The sequence below is a fragment of the Pteropus alecto genome, unplaced genomic scaffold, assembly GCF_000325575.1.
Source record: "Pteropus alecto unplaced genomic scaffold, ASM32557v1 scaffold24, whole genome shotgun sequence".
Classification (NCBI taxonomy): Eukaryota; Metazoa; Chordata; class Mammalia; order Chiroptera; family Pteropodidae; genus Pteropus; species Pteropus alecto.
Window position 1 is genome coordinate 19,026,915 of NW_006439192.1, and position 10,008 is coordinate 19,036,922.

Genomic DNA, 10,008 nt, shown 5'->3' on the forward strand with positions numbered 1-10,008 from the left:
GGTAAATTGCGTACATGGCAGTGAGTGCCCAAGGTGAATCATTGGGCCATCAGGAGAAAGTGTGAGAACTCCCAAATGAATGCATTGCATGAGTGTGTCAGGGCCATGTGTCTCTTGGGGATGTGTGTGAGTACACCAGGTGGAAGTCATTTCTGTGTGGCCCTGTGCCATGTATTACTTAGAATATGACTCTCTATTGCAGTTTATCTGTGCTCAGTAAGTGGATTTTCAGCTCACATAATCTACACGATTTTGACATGAGATGAGTAGTAACCATGAAAATATTTTCTACCACATGAAAAGTCCACTGGTTATCTTGTGGCAAATATTTTAAGTTGTTGTTCAATATAAAGGTAAAGTATGCATTTTTCTTTATAAAATGATGATATTTACAATTCTGCTGATCTTTTCTGAGTGTAACTTTTCTGAGTCACTGCAAACTGAGAAACCCACCAATACTGGGATTTTAGCTGGTCTTTTGTGGTTAGTCAATTATAAGCTGAACAAAGACGTTCATGGAGAATTGTCTTAAGTTGTGGCTGAGATCTTGGGTGGTCCAGTAGAGAGTTCCTCTACCTAGTGAAGCTTGGCAGTAGAAGCAGAAGTTACTATTGTGTACACAGGGTCAACCTGAGATGTACAAAAAAAATGGAAAAAATTACTTAATGAATTAATGTTGTCACTCATATAAATCATATAAATCTAAATTTCTACTTTTCTCCCCTCAACTTGTGAAGTGGTACGGTGATTCAGTCAACTGTTGTTTAATCTGAACCTTATTGAATTTCATCTGAAAAAGCCTATTATTCATCTTTTTGGGTTTCAGAAAAATATCAGGTCCTTTTAGATGAAGCATATTCTCTGTGAGGTTGTGCCTGGTTGCTCCTGGCTTTGTAAGTGACCATGTTTTCACGCTATTCAGTTACGTAAAGCCTTCTGAGTATAACTTTAAGTTCTGCAAATGAACAAATATGGCTGCAACAGGTGCTAATTTCCAAAGCCAGTTTTTAAGTGTAAGGCAGATTAAAAGAAAAGATTGCGAAGCTGGGCTAAAGCGCTGCACATCGAGGTCGTGGTGAACTGGCTTCTGTCAGTTGACTGAACAACCTGATTAAAGCTCTTCTGATTTTACTGAAATGATTTTAACCTTTTTGAAGAGAGACTCGAAAGCTTGATGAAAGAACCTCGTGGTTATTTTCCCAAAGAAAAAGGCAATGCATAGTACTAAATATGTAGTGTATTCAGAATAAAAGTGGATTCTGAGGTTTACGTTAGGAAACAAAGTCTGTCGAACAGAAGTCAGCTATTTCATTGCCAGTGTCAAAATCTTGTGAGAGAAGGTGGTTAGATATTTTTAGTATTTTTAACTGCATTCACTTATGAATTGGACTTCTCCATGGTAGCTACTATAAAGACTGAAACATATAATTTGATTATACAGCATGATTTTTGCCTTGAACTATCTAATATTGAACCAGATTACTAATTATTAATTTTCGTTTTTTAATTGAAAATCTTATTTTGAAATATGCATTTAAACAAATTAATCAGACCTAGGAGTACATGTATTTTGTTTTAATTTTTAATATTTAAAGTTTATAACATAATTTTGTTTTTGTTTGTTTTTGTTTTTTAAAATTTTTTAGGTTACTCTTCATGTGTCTTTGGCAAATGACATCGATTTTCTGTCTATGGCTACCCTCTTCTTCCTCAATGCCTTGACTCAGGCCTTGAGGATATAGGAAGGCAATAGAAACACAAGAATATGGTGACCGATTGCGTATGGTGATGGGCGTGGGGTAGATGAGAGTTGAGCAGCGAGAAAGAGGAAGCAGATGAGGATGATTCCTAGGTTTTTGCTTTGAGAGACTGGATGGGTGGGAGTGCCTTCACTGGAAATGTACTCCAACAAGCCCAAGGTTGGGAGAGTGGGAAAATGATGATTTATTTTGTGTAACGGGCAGCTTGAGTTTGTCAGTGGAGTATCTGGAGGAAGATGCAGTCGGCAGTAGGAAATAAGGATTTGGAGATCAGGAGAGGGGTCCGATGGTGAGAGTTTTTGGAAGCCTTTTACTTAGAGGGGTTGAAACAAAGCAGAGGATGTGGTCGAGCTCAGCCAGTGAGGCTGTGGATGTGAAGAAAGGGCAAAGGGAGGTGGAGTCTGGTGAGTCCCCATATTTAATGGGCAGAGCGAGTCTAAGAGGCAGGAGGAGAGCCAGTGGGGAGGGACCATATAACAGCCAAAGGAGGGAAAAGTTTTAAGAGGAGAGAGTAGGCAACAGTGCCAAACAAGAAACCAGGTAAGGGCTAAAGTCTTCAATGGACTTGGCAATGGAGGGACTGTCAGTTGTATCAGCAAGAAGAAAAATGTGTGTGTGTGTGTGTGTGTGTGTGTGTGTGTGTGTGTGTGTGTGTGTGTGTGTGTGTGTGGTGTGTGTAAATTTAGGAATTATTTTATATCGGAAAGTATGGGAATAAGAGCCATAGTAAGAAGCATAAGTAATAAGTATTGGATCCAGAATTAAAACAACTCCCCGGTTTCTGTGTGTGGAGTCCCCAGCTCACCATCATTGGGGACATCTATTACCCTCTCTCCTTTGTCTGTCCTTCTTGTCCATCCTCTAGGAGCAACTGTGTAGGTCTACAGGTTCCAGCCTGGTAGTGTTTCCTATCCACTTCTCCATTATCTTTGCTAGAATTCAAATTCCTATTTGCACCATCTCAATTGCACTATTGCAATAGTGTCCTAACTAGCCTTCTAGCTCAGGTCTCTTTTTTTTTCCCAGATTATCTGCCACTCTGTGGCTGGGTTCATTTATTTATTTTTTTAAAAAACAGTGTTATTGAGGTATAATTTGTATACTATAAAATATATCCATTTTAAGTGCTCCATGTGTTTTAATAAATTAAACAATTGTGCAGCTATCTTCACAATTCAGTTTTAATAACATTTTTATCACCCAAGAAAGCTTCCTCATACCTGTTTGCAGCCACTTCCCACTGGATTATATTTTCAAGTACATACTAGGTCTCTCTTTTGCTCAGTATTCACAGCACCTCTTCTTCTTTTGAATTATACACAGATTAATTGGCCTCAAATCCCAACTACTCCACCAACTGTCTAATATACCTTTCTAGCCTAATTGCTCCCTATTCCCATACCATTTCCTGAACCTTCAGCCAAACAAGACTATTTAGGGCTCTTCCATTGATTTCTGCCCACTGTGTCTTTGCTCAGGCTACTTTCTCCAGCTGGTAGAAGCAAAGTGTTCATTAAGGTAAATTTTAAAAAGCAAAAACTTCGGTGTCTGTAAATTTTTTAAAATATTGAAATTATTTTCTTTAGATCTTTACATCCTTGAAAGACCCATTTTCCAGTAATTGGGTGGAAACTGACCCTGCCAGTTTACTTTAGATAGAGCTTGTTTTATGTTCACAGTCTACCTGATATAGCCTTGGTTTTCGGGGATGATAAAGGAGAGGACATGTGTACCTAGCTTGTGCAGGTAGAAAGACCAGCTCACAGGAGCTTTTCTTCCATGCACTGCACACATGGCTGTGGCTATGGCTTTGTTTTTTATACTCTATTCTTTTTATTTTTTAAATTTTGGTAAAATATACTTAACAAGTACTGTTTTAATTATTTGAGTGTCCAGTGCAATGGCATTAAATGCATTCTTATTGTTGTGTAGCCATCACCATCATCCATCTCCAGAATGTTGTCATCTTCCCAAACTGAAACTCAGTACTCATTAAACACTAACTCCCCTTTTCTCCTCCCCCTAGGCCCCAACAACTATGATTATACTTTCTGTCTCTACAAATTTGACTAGTCTTGATTCCTCATCTAGTAGAATTATTCAGTTTTTGTCTTTTTGTGTGTCTGGGTTATATCACCTGGCTTAATGCCTTCGAGTTTCGTCCACATTGTAGCATGTGTCAGAATTTCCTTTCTTTTTAAGGCTGACTAATATCCCACTGTATGTATAGACTAGATTTTGTTTATTCCTTTGTTGATGGACACTTGGATTGTTTCCACCTTTTCTGGGCTCTATTTTTGATCCCAGTGATTTCTCCACTTTAATCAAGGTGTGCTGGCCACCACTGACTGCCAAAGCTCCTGGGTACACTCAAGCTGGGCTGCATGTTGTTTTCTTCTTTCTGTTTTTGAAACCCAGTTTATGGATGCTGTATATTTTGGTTATCCAACTCAACAGCACCAACAGTGTCAGTGTTGCTAGCTGGTAGTATCCTTGGCCCCCACTGGAATTCAGCTTGTTTAGTTATTTGATACAAAGCAGGTTTCATAGGTGAACAAAAGGATCTAGAAAGGATCAGGTTTTTGAAATGGTTTCCTAACTTAGTGATCAATGGTAATAATAAATTGGCTATTTTTTATTGATGTCTTCTAGTTGGCAGCAGTGAACTGGGACATTTATATATTTGCCTCAATTCCTTACTACAACTCTTTAAGAGAGTTATTATTACCATCACAATTGATAAAAATGGAACTCAAAGACTAACTTTTCCCAGGCCTTCAACAAAGATATAAGTGGAGGGGTCTCCTTGACATCCATCACCACACCTCTCTGCCCTCTATTGCTCTGACTGTGATTAGTCTGGCCTGGAGATGGATGTCACAGTCCTGCCAACCTATGCATCAACAGTCCGGGAAAAAACTCAGGCCCCTCTTGAGTTATTTCTCCTTGGGGAGTCTCTCCATCCCCCAACTTTGCTTTCTTCGGGAGTAGAATTCATTGACGACCATTATTCATTACAGCCCTATCTGGAGTGGATTATAGGCAACAGTGTACCTTAGTGGAGAGACTAAGAAAAATTCAACTCAGACTTTATAGAGATGAAAAGAACAATATATATGCATTCTCATCATTCTTAGGAGTTTCTTAAACACGTTTTACCCTATGGATTAATCGTCACCCAGGCTGTTTCAGTCACCACCTGTCTAGGTCTGTTTCCCAAAATGTGTCCCAGCAACAAGTGGTCCTATGATTAGAGCTTCATTAGCATTTTTTGGTAGATTTACAGGGTAGATTAGCACATTAAAGGCTCTGAGAAGTCCAGCAGTCCCTTTTAACTTTAACATATTTTCTAAACTTCACAATAGGACCCTCTTTTCAAGTCACATTTGTTAGCATATCTCAAAACAAGTGTTCCTCAGAGCACATTATTGTGAGCTGCAGATCTAAATGCTGAGGCAGACACACCGGTGGTCTGCACAAGGTGAGCACGTCTTCTAAGAAAGACTGTGAGTGTTGGAGCTTTCTGATAAAATTGCAACTAGCAGTTTGGAGGCTGGGTTAAGGAAGCCAAATGTATTTTCCTAAGTGCCCTGGGGACAAAGCTTTGGTCAGCTACTTCAGTTTGCAGCTTTTGGAGGCCAAAATATCCCAGACCATATGGATGTGCATGTGTATATACATATGAATGAGTGTAGATATGCGTCACAAAAGAACTTCCCCTAATTTTCTACCTCACAAGCCTCTGAAAGTGCTAGTCCTCCAGGGACGTGCTTTTTTCCAGAATCCGTCTAGCTCTATAACCAGGGCCACATAGCTGCCCAACTTCAAGGTGTGTGTGTCTATGTGTATTTCTTTTGACTAATCAACATATTTGTCAAATCGAACTATTAATATCTTTTGCAAATCATGTTTCAAGAAGAAACAAAGATACATTACTATCAGACTCAGAATTCTGATTTTTATTTAACAAATAAATTTTTTAATTTTAATCACAAAGTCTGATGTATATATTCCATATATACATAAATACGTAGACACCTATTTCTCTTCTGCATATTTAGTTCTTTTACTATACCAAAGTCATACTTTGGTAGAAAAGTTGGGCCATGGGCAACTTCGGTTGTAGTTTCAATGGAATGCCCCTGAATTTGATGAGTCTAATGTGCTAATAGAAGTTGCCAGTATCATATCACTGGGTGTCCTTATATCCCAGAATAATACGTGTGTTTAGGAGGTCCTGGATTAAAATCCGTCTTCTCTAGGCTACAAGGTCAAGGCTCAGGCCTGGTACCTCTCACATTTAGATGCTTACAATTATTTTTCACTCATAGCAACCTTTTCTTTATTCATTTCAGTCATTCGGTTTCTCTGATCTATTACATCCTTCAGTCTATATAGTCAGTGTGGGCTTTTTAATGTCTGAAGGAGGGCCTTTCTGTGCACAGCAGAGATCATTTACAGATATTTAGGTCTTTAATTAATGTTAGAGATACCAATTCAAAATACCAATTCAAACAATCGAATTTTCCTTTACTAGAGATAAAAATTGAAAAATCAAAATTTCCTTGTCTTGAATTCAATTCATTCTATTTGTAAATTTGGCATTTTTAAAATAATAAAAACTGTAGCTCTCAGGGGGGCCTTTGGAAAACATTTGATCAACTCAAGTTGAAGAATAAAGTCCCTTATGTCAATAGTTAGATCCATTTTGAAACACAGTTAAATATATCCCTTTAAAAACTTAAATTGCATTTATCAATTTGGTATTAGATTTAATTTGTAAAAAGCACTAAGTATGTCTGACTGAGAAGGCCTCCAAACCAGTCTTCCAGAGTACTTAATCAGACCTTATTAGTCATCAAATGTATGCCAGGCATTGCTAGCCACTTGAGATATAACTATGAAAAAAGAGCAATGAATGGCAATGCCAAAAACAGAAGATATTCCTTCCCTTCATGTTGTTTACATTCTTATAACTCAAGTTTATTCAACTCTCATAAATGTAATAAACCAAAGTTTTAAATGAGAATTTCAAAGTCAAAATTCTTTTCCATTTCAACTTAAAATTACAAGTCTAAAATCAATTATACATCTGAATTAGAATCACAAAGCAAATGTGTCTAATTAGTGTCTCTAATCTATCTGATATGTAAATACCAATGTACAAATTATTCTTAAGCCTGATTTAAAAATACTAATACTATAAAATTGATGTGCTTTGTCATTTCTCTATTTTATTCTAAACTTCCCTAGTACTGAATACTGGGATTATACAAATGAGCTTACTTGATGGACAGTTTATAACCCAGATACATGATTGTCTCTAGTAGGTTGGGAGATTTGAAAGTAGGATTAGGGACCTAGGAGTTGCATGTTACCAGTGAATTTTCCCATAGGACAGATGGACACATAGAGTCTGATTTTAACAGTGGCTATAGTAACAGGAAGTCCACATAGCACATAGCACATAGCACATAGCACATAGATTTTAGCACAGTTCTTCATATAGAATTGGTCTCACAAAATGCTATTTGCTAGATTCAAGCCTTACCTTCATAACCTCTTTGGATATCATCTGATTTGGATGGAAACATTACTTAACTTTACTCTCTGATCCAGTTCAGCCACCCCAAGCCATTTATTGCCTGATTCTTCTGTGTCTGGCTTTTTGGCCTTGGTGCCAAGGGCATCTGTTAAGAGTGTGGACACTGGATGATATCAATCCCTTGCAAGGCCTTTGTTCAGATGGGCTGAGTGGAGGTGTGGCTCTCCTTCCAAAATATCTATTGCCCTCTCTCCCCCACCACATTCTTTCATATGAAGAAAGTATTTTCTGTTTTAAGTCAAGTGCAATTCAAACTTACTCTCCAGAAAATTACTGGCTTACCCGCTCCCTTCAAACAGATTCCTTACTCTAAGCCCTTTTTATATAGACATTCTAAACATTGCTTTTTTTTTTTTATTTTTTTTGCTTAAAACCCTTCAGTGGTTCACACTGCATTTAGGATAAAATACAAAACCCTTAACATGGCCTGTGTATCCTTGCATGAGCTGGCTCTCGCCTTCCTCTATGACCTCATCACGCGCCTTTCTCTTATGCTCCAATTCCGCCATATTGGCCTTCTTTCACTTCTTCCAACAGAAGCCAACATTCCTTCCTACCTCAGGGCCTTTGCGTGTACTGTGCCTGCTTTCCAAAATATAATTTTCCCCAGTCTTTGCTTGTATGACTCCTTGTCCTGTAGGTCTCAGATTAACTCATTTTTTCAGAGATATTATTCTTCTTTGTAGAACATAGCACAGTTTGTGCATTTATTTGCTTACTACTTAGACCATAAGCTGCATTGGGGCCATGTGGTGTTCTGTTTGCCCAGCACCCATCCCAGTGCTGGCATATACTAGACAGTCAATAATTATGTGCTAAATGAATAAATATCACAGTTGCCACAGCAATCACCATTAGCCTTCAGTCATAACTACTGTAATCATTCACAGAACCGCTTTTGGCTCATGGGAGGTACTGACTGTTTTTCGAATTGAATCGAGATATCTAAACGTCAGTATCTTATATATTCATTAACACAATTTTTTTTATTACCTTTGTTTCTTTATTCATTTAGTCTTCTATAGCTACTAAAGCTGTAATCTTTCTGTTCTTAGTAGTCATTTACAGTGAGGAAGACATTTTGACAAAATGTTCCTTTTGGACGGACTTAACTTAGAATCACTGATTGTTTATTAGCTAATTGGTTTACAGTCAGTAATAAATTTTGATTAGTGTAAATATAAGTTCCATATAATACTTAGTGATTTTTATTTGTTTGTTTTTATACCTCGGGGTATCCCAAGAGATAGATTAGTTACACTAGCCTCAGGTTACAGAGGGCAGCCTTGATATATTGAATGGGAACCTCAAGTTCTGGATTCTATGCTGCTGTGGCTTAAAACCTGCCCCCCTCTGCACGGTTTCCGAAAAACCTCCCGCCCCCCGCCTCCGCCCCAATGAATTCAGGCCTTGGAATAGTACCGAATTGTTCTGGAACTGAATCTTAACCATTTAGAACCCTCTGTTTTTTTGGTTGTTTTTGTTTTTCTTTTGCAGTATCAGCTTGATAAGATCATAGCCCCATACATTTCGAATCCTTGTCTCTGCACCATGGCACCTGAGAGTATGAAACAACGGCATAAAAAAAATTTTTTTTTTTAACGTTGCATCGTCATACATGAAAAAAAAAAAGCACAAAAATGTAAAATAAAGTACAATGCCGAAAAAGAAAAACCAGGTTTATTTTTGTTGTTTATAACACCAAAGCATTTTTGGAAACCTAAATGAGGAGATAAGCATTTTTGAAGAGCCGGTAGCAGCACAGCATCTCTGGGGTTCGCAGCAATGTGGCCGTGCGCCTTTAACTCGTGTGACCTCTGGGTCCCAGGCCTGCGTCCCGGGCCCGCGCCTCCGCGGGGGCGGCGCAGCGCCCCCTCCTCCCCTCCCGCGTAGCGCGCATTGTTGTCCTTTAGCGATTGGTTGTTGGACCAGAAAGAGCTGTGCAGAGCCGTGCTGTGTACAGGAGCTGCGGACCTGAATGCAGGTTAGCCGGGCTGGTAGTGACTCTCATCACAGGGTTCAACGAGAGGAAGAGACAAGGCCATCTCCACTGCGTTTTCCAGGCTGCGTAGACCAGGTGCCCGGGTGTTTGCGGCTGTCGGAGGATCTCCCGGTGGTGCCGACTCTAGCCGACTTCGGGGTTGATGCAGGTGGGAGAGCAAGGCACCGAAGATCTCCCTGTTTCCACGGAGGAGTTTCTCTCCTTTTCATTGAGGGGGAGGGACCATCCTAAAAATATGTAAATATCCGAGCGCTAGCTCCAGGCCGGAGTCACGGGCCAAGGTCTCAGCGCCACCTCAGAGCGTTTCACAGGAAAATGAGAAGCCTGATGGGATCGGTGCTCTAACTTAAAGGCTGCTTGGTGATTAGCATGAGACTGAGAGGCTGCCCTGCTTCCTGCCCTTCATTCAGTAGCCATTCTGCTTGCTGGCGACAGAGCTGCGGTGCCACCGTGCGGGTGTTGATCGTCAGGCGCCGCATCCTTGGCAGCCATGGCTCCCACCGCCGCCTTGGCCAGTAAGTAGGAACATGCATGTGTAGGGGGCACATGCGTGTCGGGGCGCACACACACGCGCGCGCACACACACACACGCGCGCAGGCACGCACACCACCCTGAGCCTCGGAAGGAGCGAGAGTGACGA

General features: G+C 39.9%; 1 protein-coding gene across 3 annotated transcripts in view; it reads left to right on the plus strand.

Annotated features, from left to right (window-relative positions):
- Window positions 1–10,008, plus strand: part of STOX2 (storkhead box 2) — a 201,893-nt gene that overhangs the window by 89,540 nt on the left and 102,345 nt on the right. The window lies entirely within an intron of this gene.